The following is a 13,820-nucleotide window of genomic DNA, read 5'->3' on the forward strand; positions in this document are numbered from 1 at the left end:
TCTATGCTGGAGTAGGGGCCAGGCAGCCTTCTCAGCAATCCCCCTCCCAACAGAAAAGCAGAAAAGAAGGGGCTCTACAAGGCTTGGCTCTCTCCCTTTCTCTCTCCCTGACCTCTTTTAGCAGCTGGAAACTGAGCCGGGGGTGGAAGGAATGGACTTGGCTGGCTGGCCTGGGGGTTTGGGGAGGGAGGAGGCAGAAAACACCTTCCAGATTCTCATCAAATTCCTGTTTGTGGTTTGTAGCCTCCAGTCAGTCAGTCAGTCAGTCAGACTCTCGGTGTGTGTGTCTCTCCTCTCCCCCCACCTCCCGGGTTTCCCCCTTGCTTTATCTCTTCCTGTTTCTCAGTCTCTCCCCATCTTTTCGTTTACCCTGTGTCTCTTCAGTCTTTCCATCTTTCTGACTCCTCTCTCTGTCAGCACCTCTGTCTGTCCATCTCTCCCTGTCCCAGTCCATCTGTCCGTCTCTCTCGGTCTGTCTGTGCGTGGGTGTTCCTGTCCATCTGTTCTACCACCCATCTGTCTGTGCTAGTCCTTCTAAAGGGACCCACTCTCTCTCTCTTCACCTCCTATAGGTCAGCAAAGGCCTCTCCTGGCTCAGGATGGGAGGGGGGTCGAGACCTGTAGCTTCTGGCTTCAGTTGCATCTGGGCCAGGCAGCTGCAGAAGCAAGCGGCCCCTCCCCTAGGCTTCCAGGCCAAGGACCCCAGAGCAGAGAGGAGCCTGAGAGCAGGGCTTGATCTGCAGCTGAGTTCATACATGGCTTAGCAGGGATCTCCCTTTACCCCAACTTCACTATTCTCCCCCAAGTCAGGCCCTGTAGGAGAGGGCTCCTCAGTGCCCACCTTCCTTATGCCCTAGCCAATGGGAGAGACACAGGGATCCTGGGAGAGAGAAAGGCTAGGCCTGAAGGGAAGGAGGGGCTGAGAGCCAGGGCTTCCTGTCAGCTGGGCAGGAGGGGCTCTTTCCCTCCTCCTTCCCAGGCAGTCTCTGGGGACCCCTCCCAACTCCAGGCACTAGGGGCTATACTGGCAGTTCCTGTCAGCTCCATGAGGCCATTTCTACCTCCTGTCTACCCACAGGGATATGGGGTGAGGGTGAGTCACACCAGTATCTCTCCAGAAACAAGCAGAGGGTGGCTGGGGTCATGTGTGAACCCTGGGGCAGTCTAGGCACTGACCATCCTGAGAGACACAAAGTCACTTATCCACCGCTCACCACTGGCAAACTGGAAGCGACCACAACATATGCACATCCAGACACAGGATCTTAGCGACACTGCCCACATGCTAGACCTTACTGCAGTGGCACACACCCAGAGATCTGCTGCCTACCTTGCATTCCCAGCAGGCTCCAACAGTGCCCCAGCACCCAGCCATCATCTGCAGACTGCACCTCCCAACATTCTTCCAGGCTGTTGCGCTCACTCCCTCCTCCAATAGCTCAGTGTTCAAGTCCCACAATTGACAGAGAAAACGAAGAGCAAGAGGAAGGGATGGGAAGACACTATCATCCTCTTGGGACCCTGGGGTCAGAGCCAATGAGACTGATCAGAGAAAGAGATGTGCAGCTCCTTCCTGACCCACCTCAGGCAAAGTCCACACTGGCTGCACCCTGCAGTGCCACTGGGCTGGGGCCAGGGGCTGGCTGCCTCCCTCCACAGCTCTCCTTGCCCCTGGCTGGGCTCTCTCCCTCTCCCCCTTCAGAGCAGCCTTCCCTGCCCTCTCGCTCCAAGCTCTGGCTCTCACATCCTCAGCTCTTGGAAGCCTGACTCACTGTTTCCCCTCCCTCCCTCCCTCCCTCTCCTGGCAGCAGTGCCTCCCCCTCCCCTGAGGGGGCTCTGGCCACAAGGGTGCCTGCTTGCTCTTCTCCCCAGGCTCCAGCCCCCCTCTGTGCCGAGGAGGCCCCCTGCTGCTGATCTACTTCTCTAGCTACAGTGAGGTAGCACACAAGCCGCTGGGTCACCACAGTTATCCCTGACCCTGGGCAAGTGGCTCCCCTCTCCAGATTTGGGTTCCTTCTGTCAAGTAGGAAAGGAGGGGATGCCAATGGATGATGACACACGCCTTTGGGGTGCTAACGTCCCCCACTTTTATAACATGGGTGTCTCCTATCACAGGGTACCTGCCAACCTGTGGAGTGTTCCACTGAGCCCAGGCCCCGCCCACAGGTCCCAAGAACTTAGCTTGGTTCCCAGACACCTGAGAAGGACAGAGAGGAAAAGCTGCCCTGACTGGAAGCAAAGTCCAGACCCCTGGGAATCACCCCCTCATTCTGTGGGATTCTTCCCTTTTCTTTACCCCACCTGTCCCCCCCACTTCCCAGAGACATTTGTGTTTATCTTTCCACCAAAAAACAACCCTAGCATTCAATCATGACGCAAAGCCCTCAGTGCCTGAGTCTGGCTCCATCTAGACAGTGAGTGGGACATGCCTAGGCCCTCTGAGGTTCCTGGGGCCCACCACAGAGCCGCCAGATCCCGGCATTCCTTGCCTATTTTTTCTCTCACTCTCTTCATTGGCTATGGCCTCTATCTTTCCCTCTCCAGCAGCATGAGGTTGTCTGGGTCTCCTCCCCCACCCCACTCTGTCTCCCTGGGGGGGCCCATCTGCTGGCATTAGCAACCATATCACCCTTGCTTTAACTAGCAGTACCCAGCTCCACCACACCTAGGCTTTGCCCCTTCTCTGTGTCCCAAGAGATCCCAGCCGCCAGAGACAGAGCTTGGCTCCATCCCATAATAGTGCATCTGCTTGACCTCACCCAGCCAGACCAGAAGGGCCAGGGCATCTGGTACACAGGCATGGCACCCCCTGGTCTTGGGAGTCTGGCAGAAGATATGGAGCTTGCTCAAACTCCCTCCACCCCCCTCTCATACACACACACACACACACACACAAGCACACTTGCACACAAGCAAAGGCACACAAGTAGACCTGGGGGTGGTACCAAGCAAGGAGAGGAAATAACCAAAATCAAGGTTTGCTAGAAGGAAAGCCCTGTCCAATGGGGAACAGAGGCATGCTTCAGACTGACGCTCCTCTGGGGGTCTACCAGGGCACCCATCCCAACTGTCTTCCGCCAGAAAGAGTCTGCCCCCAAGTCACAATCAGGTGGAGCCCCCCCCTTAACATCTTCCAGAATCCAAGCCTAACCTCCCTACTGTATACCTCTATTTAACTCAGCAAGCAAGAGTCTTCTTCTTGCCAATATCTATGCACGTGGGGGGGGGGCGGAGTGTTGCCCCCATCACCAAAGGCCCCATCAGTTGGGCTGGGGAACAATATGATATAATCCTGGAAGCCTCACACATTAAAACCGAGAAACTAAACTGTTCACCCACATTACCCGGGGGTGTCGGGGGCTCCCTGACCCCACAACCTTGTTCCAGACCCCCCCAACCCAACAACCATAATAACAGCAAACTCTCTTTCCCTCTGACAACAGACTTCTCCAAGCCCAGCCGCTCTTTCCATCAGTACCTCAGCCATAGATCATATTAAAAACTCACAGAGGGCAACTTAAACACATCACATTTGTTTCTCTCTATATTATTTCAAAAGTAACGGCATTAAAAATGGATTTTAGTACAGAAAATAAATATCAGCACGTGGGCCTGGAGCCCAGGCGGGGAAGAAAGCCCACCAGGGGAATGTCCCCTGAGGGCTTAGGCACAACTTAGGCACTGGCCAGGGAGGTGACTGAATGGTCACACTGCACCCTGGGGATGCCTGGGGAGGGGGTAATGTCTGCCCTACCTGGGCACCTGCTTCAATGCCAGACCAAGTGGGAGATGAGTCACTGGTTTGGGTTGATGCCCACGGACTCCCAAAGCTCATACCCTCACTAGTCACTGCCACCTCTGAAGGGCGGCAGCTCTGGGGCCAGAAGTTCATCAGTCTCTGGGGGTTGCTCCAACTATTGACACGGGGGAAAATGAATTCAACTTACTATCCAGTTTGATTTTCCATTACTATAAAAATAAACATACGCCTGCTCAAAGGAAAGAGATAACAAGTGGCCTGCATGCGCTACCTCGAGGGTCCCTCCAGAGCTGACCACCACAGCCAAGCCTGCCTGCTCCTCCCATGCTGGGAGGCAGGTGGACAGACTGGTAATCTTTCACTTACAGCCTTGGCTCACACAGCCATACACACCGGGCCACGCTGAACAGGAACAAGTCAACAATAGAAACACCCCAAATGCCCCTGGCAGGACTCTGCCCAGGCCTGGGCTCATGCCCCTTCCCTGCCAGCGGCAACAGCAAGAGCGGACAGAATGTGGCCACCCTGACCCGGAGGCAAAGCTTGTCCTCACACCCTGAGCTCAGCCCAGGGAGCTGGGGCCAAGTCCCGCCTGACACCAACTGGTCCAGCGGGAAACGCCTGCCCAGCCAGACAGGCACAGGCCCCCCAAGGGTCCCTCCTTGTGCTCAGGGACCAGGCTGGTGCAGCCCAGCCCTGCCTCCCAGGGTGACGCCTGGGCCCAAATTCAGCTGGCCCTGCCAGTCAGGCACTGGTGCAGAACCGAGGGCACCAGGCTCAGCCCCTCCCAGCCCAGCCCCAGGGCCCCCAAGCTGGGAGGGAGGGGAGACTCCCCACCCCTCCACATCTGGCCCTGGCCCCTAGGGTCTGCGGTAGAGAATTCCCGCCCCCGCTTCTCTCCCTCCTCCTGCTCTGTGCGATCTGTGCCCGCTGCCCGCCTCAGGGACAGCCCCAGCTCCCGCCTCCGGCCAGCAAGGCCCACATCCTTCCTCCCTCAGCTGGCCCCTTTGCCTGGCAGGAGGCTGGGGGGTCAGGCTGCTGGGGAACCCTCCCCCCAGCTCCCATCAGTTCTCATCCCCAGCCCCCAAACTCTGGGTTGCTGTCCCTTTTCCTGTAGAACAGGAAACAAGGTTATTTCCTAGACTCAGAGCCAGCCCCCTGCCCCTCTGGCTCTGCCCGGGGACCCAGACCCAGCCGGGGAAGGCACCCTCAGCCAGAAAGCAGAGATTCAGCAGCTCACCCCAGCTCCCGACCTAGGGGGCTGACAGCTGTCACTCAGCACCCCACCCCCTGGGGAAGAGGGGGCCGATTCAATCAGAGCCCTAGAGGAAACGTATTGATAGGCTATTATTTATTTATTTATGCAAAAGTGAGCCGACTTTGTTCGCCAGGTAACCGGGCACGCGGCCCAACCCCTCTGGCCAGGCCGCCCCCAAATCCCTCCTCCGCCCCACACCCCCTCAGGGTCATTAGGTCCCCGCCCCTCAACTCCCAGAGCGCCAGCGGAACCTTGGGATTTGGGGGCTGGAGGGGAGGGGCGCCTCCCTCCGCAGTCTCCCCTTTTCCCAGCGTCTATCCTAAAATCCAGCCTTGTTCTCCGCTCCCACGGTCCCCCTACATCCCACCCCCCCCACATTCTCAGCAAGCTGGAGAGCAAATTGCAGTTTTAAATCCAAAGGCGGAGGGAGGGGGAAGGAGGAGGGGGTGCGCGGCAGCGCTGGGCGCGCACCTCGCCCCCGAGCCGGGGGAGCCGCGGGGCGGCCAGGAAACCCGAGAACCCCCCCTCCCCGCCCCCCCCTCCCCGTCCACCTCCCCCTCCCCCTTCCCGGCGCTGCCTGCCAGGCTTCGAGCCGAGCCCAGCCGAGCCGCGGGCCCCGGTGGAAACAAAGACCGATCGCACCGCGGGCACCGCAGCCACGGGGTCCGGCGGACCGGACTGGGGGCGCTGGGCCCCCCCTCAGTGCGCTGCACAAAAGAGCCTGGCCGGCCGGTCCCCAGCGGCGTCTAGAGCTGGGCAGGAGGCGCTACTTACCGGAGTGCTGGGCTGCCGGCTCCGTGGGTCCGAGCCAGGCGAGGGGTTTCGGGGGGCGTCTATCTTCCGCCAGCGGCAGCGACGCGGGCGCCCGGCTGCTGGGAAGAGGAGTCGTAGAGGAGCTCTGAGCCGCCTGCCGTCGCTGACAGCATGGCTCGCGCCTCGGCTCACATTCTCCGCCGCTAACTCTGCTGGACACGGCCCCCCGCTCCCGCGGCGCCCCCCCACCACGATCACTCCTTCGCTATCTGCGCCCCACTCGCTCCCCCAGCCGCGCACACACTCTCACAGCCCTGGACACCCCCGCCCCCAACCCCCCCAATTGCAAACCTGGGAGGGAAGGCGCCCCGCGTAGTCCTCCTGCTCCTCCTCCGCCGCCCTCCTCCCTCCCGCTCTGTCTGTCTGTCTGTTGGTCTGCCTGTCTCTATTTCTCGCTCTCTCTGCCTTTCTCTGCTCTCCGAGCTGGGTGGGAAAAGGAAATGAGGACAGAAAGCAGACGCTGGCTTTGGGTGGTGGTAGCTGGATTCCCTCTCTCCCTCCCTCCTCCCTCCTCCCCTCCCTCCTCCTGCCTTCTGCTCTCTCCGCTGCGAGCGGGGCTGAGCGCAGCCTGGCGGGTGGCTCGCTCTGCCCGCCCGCCCGCCTGTCTGTCTGTCTGGTCTGCCTCGCTCGCTCCCTCCCTCCGTCTCTCGCCCTCGCCCTGCCTGCCTGCCTGCTTCTCTCCGTCTCCACCGCCGCCGCCGCTGCCTCTGCGAGCTCGCCTTACCTTCGCTGCTCACCATCCGGAACCCCAGGGGGGAGCGCGCGCAGGGCACGCCGGGACTTGTAGTCCCCGCTCGGCCGCTCCGCGCGCTGGGCGGGCGGGGCCGCTCCCGCTGCTCCGACGGCGCGGCCCGAAGCGGACCTTGAGCCTGAGTCTTCCTTGCCCGGACGAGTCCCGGTTTACCTAGGACTGTTGATTCTCCTTAAGGGTTAGGAACATTCCCGGCGTTCCGAGGCCCCTACCCCGGGCTCTGGCTGCGCCGAGGTTGCGGGTGGTAGCACAGGGGCGGGGTCTGAGAATGGAATGAGTGGAATAGGGCATCAGAGGATGAGCCAAGAGAGCTGCGACTTTCTGGGGTGTCCCAAACACGTTGAGAGGGGCCGTGAAGAAAAGAGAGGACCGACACTCTCAATTTGAGGACGTTTTTCCTGTCAGTAGAGGCTTCTGGCGAGAAAGCCGTTCTGGAAACGCCAAACCTCCTCCGCGCTTAGTGGCCCTTCCCTTCAAACTCAGCCCTGGATTTAATTCCTCCAGCTCCTACATTTTGTTGTCGTCCAAGGGCGGCGAGGATGCAAAAATCCTGGACAACTCTTAGATACCATGCCCCCTCCCGAATTTGAGCAAGTGTTTGTAGGCGGAATTCAACAGTTCTCTAGCTCCTGCTGCGGCGTGGGGGTTGGGCTCAGCACTTTCACCTACCTCCTCTTCAGGTCACATCTGTTCTCCAGCCCCTGGCTCAGGCCCCCTGCCTTGTCTACCCCACAGATGGGAATGTGCGCCGCTGAGAAAGGCTTTGTTACCCCAGGGAGGTGGCTGGACAGCCCTGAAAGGAGAATTGCTGCGGCTGCCGTTTCCTGAGCACCCGGGCACCACGGAGCCGTTGAGCCTCGCAACAACCCTAGGAGCCCTTATTTCAATGACAGATACAGGAGTTCTGAAACCCAGGTGTCTCGATTAGAAAGTGGTGGATCCAGGGTCTGCCTAATTCCAAAGCTCACATACTTAACCTTTGGGCAGCGACGGAGAGTAGTGATTCCCTATATATCCCCCTTTCTGGCTGACCTTTCCCGTGTGTCTGTGTGTCCTCCCTTGGCACTTCGGTAGCCAAGTGTTAGCTGAGGTTTGCAGGAGAAGTAGATGAATAATGAATGCATGATCACTGCTCTGCTACGTGTCTACTGACTGGTCCAGAGCTGATCCCGACTTCATGGCTGTGTCCGACATTCCTTTCTCCAGTGGCTGCTGGCTTAGTCCATCTTGCCTCATGTCCAAATCTTCTCTGCCAATGCCCTTACTCCTTGGTCCACCTGTTTCCGATGCCTTCTTGCCTTCTTCGGTCTTTCAGGGTAATAGCTAGTCAACATGTATCCAAAGTAGATGGTGACATTATGCTAAATTAACCACAGCACATTCCCACCACCTTCCCCATACCCCCTCTCCCCCCAAACCCCTCCCACGGAACAACTGGAAATTTTCCAGAAGACAATAGGAGAGTTGAAAGGTTCCAAAGAGTATGATGCCTATTGATGTGGTGTCCTGCGACCTGCTGGCGAGGCCTCTGTCTAGGGGCAGTTTCTCTTACAGAGTACCCCTGGGAATCGATTATGACATTTTGGGGGTCTTGCCGTAGTTGCCCCCTCCACCCAGGGTAGACTTTAACACTGAAAAGAGTGAGAGAAGTCCAGGCCCCCTAATCTTTAATTCCTCATGCACCCTTACCACCCTGAGGCTCCATACTGTTGGAGTTGAGTTTAGAGAGAGGATGGGGTGGAGTAGCACAGGAGGCAGACAGCCCCGGCAAAGAGGGGACTAATTGGAGTTCAGAGTTCGGGAAAAGCATGGAAGGAAGGAGAAAGAACGCTAGTTGGGTAGTGAAAAGGAAACAGAAGTTAGGCAGAATTTTCCAAGTATGCCCCTTGCACTGCAAGCTGCTTTAGGGGCTGCCTGTGGGGGTGTAGTGGTGGCCTCAAAGTGTTGCGGATTACTAGCACAGCAGTCTTCCTGAAATTTGGGGGGTCTCTCTCTCTCTCTCTCTCTCTCTCTCTCTCTCTCTCCTCCTCCTCCTCCTCCTCCTCCTCCTCCTCCTTCTTTTTTTTTTTTTTAAACGAAGCCTGTCCAAAGTATGTTGGGGGTTCCCCAAACGCCACACATGAAATATTCTGTGGGATGCTGCTGCCACCTAGTGTCCAATCTACATATCTGCGTCAGTGAACTGCATCAAGCTGAAAAGAGTTGTCTCCAAGAGTCTTCATCTCTTTCAGGGCTCAGCTTCCTCCAAGCACGTTTGTTTCAACAGATGAAAACCTGGTATATTCGATCCCCAGGAAATATTGCTGAAAGTCCAGATAAAGCTATGGGGATCTGAGGTTGTAGAGGCCCTGTAAACTGGGACCCAGGCACACCTGATCTTGTTGTTATGTGTTCTTGTCGGAGGCTCAGGTTCTCCATGAGTAAAATAGGTTGAGAGTAACCTAACATCTAGAAGTCAAAGTGGTTTGCAAACTACACTGGGAATAGTGGAATATGCCTATAATCCCAGCACAGGGGAGGTGGGAGCCGGAAGATCAGAAGTTCAAGGTCATCTTCAGCTAAACAGATATACAAGGCTGACCTGGACTACAGGAGACTCTCTGTTTAAAAAAAACATGATTTGAAAACTGTCAAGGTACAGGAGAAACTATTGAGTCATAAAAAGAATGGCAATGATTGTCAAGTCCCTGGGATTTATGGAAAGGGAAAAAGGGGTGGGTGCCCTCTCTCTGAGTATAGAGGTTCTTGGGTTTCTCCAGTGGAGATCCGGATTGCAAGACAGTAATTCAGCCTAGTCCATACAAGAAGAAACTGAAACCTAACAAGCTCTCCTGAACTTTCCTGAACCACTGAACAGCAGATCCAAGAACAAGAGGTCCATTGGACTGGAGCCGTTAGGTCCCCACTTTCCTCCTCCTTTGAATGGGGCCCAGGAGATCAGGGGAGCAGGAAGCCACCCTCAAAGTGGAGACTCAGGCCCCCAGGCCCCCCATTAGCCCTCCTTCTGAGCCGAGCCCTCTCCCCTCCCCTGTGTAAGTCCTCCCACATTCCTCCAGGCAACAGGAAACCCCAGCTGCAGCCCAGACTTCAAACAGCTCCTCCCTCTGGGGCAGGGGGTGTGGGAGGAGAGGCCAGAGGCCACAGGGCAAAGGTCAGCTTTGTTCCTGCCAGAGGTGGTGAGGGACCTGGAGAAGACAGAGGGGGGCAGGGTAGGGCCCTTGACAGCTACACTGCATGTGTGTAAATTCCTGTGCCCATCAGGGTGTGCAAGGTCCTGGCTCTCTCCATGTCTAGGGGTAAATATCTGTCCTTCTTTTGCTTTCAGTTATCTCTCTAACTGTAGGTCAGCGGTCAGCACGTTACTGTCTGTGAGTGCTTAGCTGGGACACCACTGATAAGTCTGCAGGTATTATCTAGTTTATCATATGCTGGGTTCACAGGCCTGGTCAGAGCTGTGTGTCCTATGAGCGTGACCTGGTGTGGTGTTGTGTGTTCACAATGGGTATCCTCTGGCCTTGTCTCCTGTCAACCCCACACAGGTCACCAGGGGATTTGGCCTTGTTTACTCCCACGCTCAAAACCCTCCAGGGGCTCAACACAGTGGGTTTTGTTGTTGTTGTTGTTTTTTGGTTTTTCGAGACAGGGTTTCTCTGTGGTTTTGGAGCCTGTCCTGGAACTAGCTCTTGTAGACCAGGCTGGCCTCGAACTCCCAGAGATCCACCTGCCTCTGCCTCCCGAGTAATGGGATTAAAGGCGTGCGCCACCACCGCCCGGCTTCAACACAGTGGTTTATGCCTGTACCCCGGCACTCAGGAGGTTGGAGGTGAATCTAAGGTTAACCTGGACTACATAGTTCCAAGCTAACCTGACCTGTAGTATGAGACCCTGTTTCAAAAACAAAACAGGGGGTTAGGGGAATGCCTTCTGGATTTACAGTTGTTCTTCTGAGGACCAGTTTGATTCCTAGCACCTGCCCACCTTGGGCAGTCCACCACCATCTGTGACTTCAGCTCCAGGGGGTGGCATGCCTTTGGCATTCACAGACACCACGTGTATGTGTACACATTCAAATACACACATATACACACATAAAATAAAAAGCCACAAAACTCTTCTTTGGCTTCCTGTCACCCGAGGGTTAGAATCCCAGCCAAGTTTAAGGTTGACCAGAACCTAGCTAACTCACCATCTTCCTTTCTAGCTGCTAGCCCTGGAGAGTGGAGTTCCCCTCCCGTCAACCCTGCCTAAAGTAGGCAATATTCTTCCCAGCAGTTTTGATATCCTACCTCTGGGTTCACTTAATTCTGTCTCTTGCTTCTTTAAAAAAGAATGAGAAATGTTTTTGAGTGGGGTACTTTGATACAGAGTTTCAAATAGCCCAAACGGACCTGAAACTAACTCACGGTGTAGCTGTGGAGGATCTTGAATTCTCAATTCTCCTGCCTCCGCCTCGCCTCCCAAGGGCTGAAATCGCAGGCTTGCTGCAGCAGGCTACCCCTCCCCACTCCCTTTCTTCTCTAATCTCTTCGTATATGAAACAAAGTCTCTCCATATGTCGCTCATGTTCACCTCAAATTCACAATCCTCAAGTGCCAGACTGCATCACCATGCCTAGTCACCCCCCCACTTTTCACCTGCATTTCAAAAAATTTAATGTGTATGAGTCGCCTGTCTATGTGTGTACCGTGTGCATGCCTAGTGACCTGGAAGTCAGAAGAGAGCTCCAGATCTGGAATAACCTTGCTTGTGAGCCGCCGTGTGGGTGCCAGGAATTGAACCATGGTCCTCAGGAAGAGCATGCTCTTAGCTGCTGAGCCATATCTCCAGCCCCAGTTCTTTGACTTTGGTTTTTGTTTGGTTGCTGTTTTTACATGGTCTCACTATGTAGCTTTTGTAGTTCCAGGTTGGCCTTGAACTCACAGAAAGTGGCTTGCCTCTGTCTCAGAGTGCTGGACATAAAGCACTCCACCTGGCTGGTTTTGCTTACTTCTCTCCACTGAAAAAGGTCCTGCCCAAGCCTAGCATAGTGACGCACACCTTTAATCCCAGCATTCGTGAGTCAGAGGAAGGTGGATGTCAGTGGGTTCGAGGCCATCCTGGTCTACATAGTGAGTTCTGGGACAGGCCTGCATAGTGAAAGCCTGTCTTGGGAAAAAGGAAAAGAAAAATTCCTGTCCAGTTGAGTGTGGATCCTCCCCTGTTTGCCAACACAGCCTAGATGTCATTTTCTCTATCTGTCCTCTCAACCCTGTTACCGCTAAACTTTATGTACCTTGAGAATGGGAACTGGGATCTGGCACCCCCCACCATCCCACCTCGCAAAAATCATTTTTTCGATGTAGTTCTCAGAGTTTCCACTAGGTGGGGGGCAAGCATCACATGCAGGGCCATCCTGGCCATGTGTGTGGGGTGGGTGGGATAGAGAGAAGTTTCCCAGCTGTACCAGGGAAGCACCTACAGGAGTGGACAGAGGGGTCATTCAGCCCAGTCTAGGGCAATGGGTCTCAGGAAGGGCTTCTCTAATGTGTCCCGAACTCCCAGGTGATTTCGTTCAGGTCTTCTGATCTGCCATCCTTCTGCCGGGTGCATCTACACCCTCAACCTTCTCATCTGTAGTGATTTGTGTTTGTCGGAATGAGCCTCCCTCTGCCACACCTCTGGGCCTTTGCACATGTTATTCTTTCAACCAGGATTACCTTATCCTCTGGTTACTTCATCAGGCCAATTTATTTCGCATGTTCCAAGAAATCTCCCAGGGCATCGACACTGGCCTTGCTGCCGTGTGTTGAAATTGCTTACTGTCATGCCTTCTGGATAAGAGCAGCCTAATGGAGAAAACACCAAATGAATGCAAATTGGCCAAACAGGGTGGCAGCTGCCTGTAATTCCAGCATCTGAGAATCAGCAACAGGAAAATTTTTGAGTTCAAGGCCAGCCTGGACTACATAGACCATGTGTATCTCAAAAACAGCAACAACAAAGAGAACTAAACCCATCAAAAGCTACAAACAAAATAATACAAAAAACAGGTGGATATGAAATTAACAAATGACTAGGTTGGGGCTTTTATTTACTTATGTGTATATGTAAATTATTTACTTACGTGTGTGTGTGTGTGTGTGTGTACCTGCATGAGTTAATGTGTACATGTGAGTGCGGGTGCCAGAGGGCATTGATCCCTTGAAACTGGAGCTCCAGGGAGTTGTGAGCCTCTAGATATGGATGCTGGGAATTGAACCCAGACCCTCTACAAGAGCAGCAAGCACTCTTAACCACTGAACCATCTCTCTAGTACCAATTGAGTGCAATCGGCAGTGTGCATAGAGACACTCGGGTGGCCTCCCTGGATCACTATTAGGTTTTGCCATGCAACTCTATCAAATGGATGTGACAGTGGGATGCAGGAGTCTTGAGAGTTCAGACCCAGCCTCCACCGCGTCACTGTTTGACCTTGGGTGAGGGTCGGAGCCTTCGTTTCCTTTATTTTTGTAACTGGTTATAACCTCACATCACTGCAGAGCCTCGTGGCGAGGATCAAATTAGACCATGCAAGTGAAACACCCTGCCTCAGTCAATTAGGTGCCCTCCCCCAGCACGAACTTGGAAATAAAATTGCCCTCCAAGTCCTAAGCCAGTAAAATCTACACATCGCGGAGGAGAAGAGCCAGGTGGGGGAGTGAATGAGGCGAGAGACAGCTTTGTAAATGACTGGAGAGTTTTGTGAACGGTGCACGCTGCAATCAAGGTGACCCCCCTGTAATCTCGGGGAGGCAGGGCGAGAGGATGTGATTGAAACGGAGAGAGCAGTGGCCTAATCAATTGCATTGTGCTCTATCTGGAGGGAACAGGAGGCGGTACTAAAGTGGGGGTGCCAAGAAGGTTGCTCTGGAGGGAGTGCTGGGGAACCTGTAACCACAGGGAAGCTCTGGTCTGCTGAAGAGCGGCTGGCTGGCGAGGGGCCTGGAGAACTCCAGATGGTTTGTGCTGGGCCTTTACTGAGACCCCATGGGCCACAGACAGCAGGCAGAGCCCCAGGGGGCAGACAGGAAAATCCTGGTTCCAGGAAAGGGCTTGGGAGCCCGAGTACCAAATTGGGAGCCAGAGACTTGGTCCCAGCCCCTGATCCACAGCTTAGGTGCTGGACACCTTCAAAATTTTCATTTAGGCAGGGCATGATGGCATATGCCTATGGTCCTAGCATAACATAGAGAAAGCCTATCTCAAAAGCGGGGGGGGGG

General features: G+C 55.1%; 1 protein-coding gene across 5 annotated transcripts in view; it reads right to left on the reverse strand.

Annotated features, from left to right (window-relative positions):
* Ahdc1 (AT-hook DNA binding motif containing 1) overlaps positions 1–6,573 on the reverse strand; it is a 65,905-nt gene extending 59,332 nt beyond the window's left edge. For 2 of the 5 annotated variants that reach the window (XM_057784616.1, XM_057784619.1), the window contains exons 1-2: positions 6,123–6,312; positions 5,793–5,887 (exon numbers count right to left, since the gene is read on the reverse strand). The gene's annotated coding sequence lies outside the window, so the exon portion shown is untranslated. Of the gene's footprint in view, positions 1–5,792; positions 5,891–6,122; positions 6,313–6,555 lie in introns of those variants that run through there. The other 3 variants (XM_057784617.1, XM_057784620.1, XM_057784618.1) reach the window with 2 other exon arrangements.
* Between the last annotated feature and the right edge of the window lie 7,247 nt (positions 6,574–13,820).

The sequence above is a fragment of the Chionomys nivalis genome, chromosome 11, assembly GCF_950005125.1.
Source record: "Chionomys nivalis chromosome 11, mChiNiv1.1, whole genome shotgun sequence".
Lineage (NCBI taxonomy): Eukaryota > Metazoa > Chordata > Mammalia > Rodentia > Cricetidae > Chionomys > Chionomys nivalis.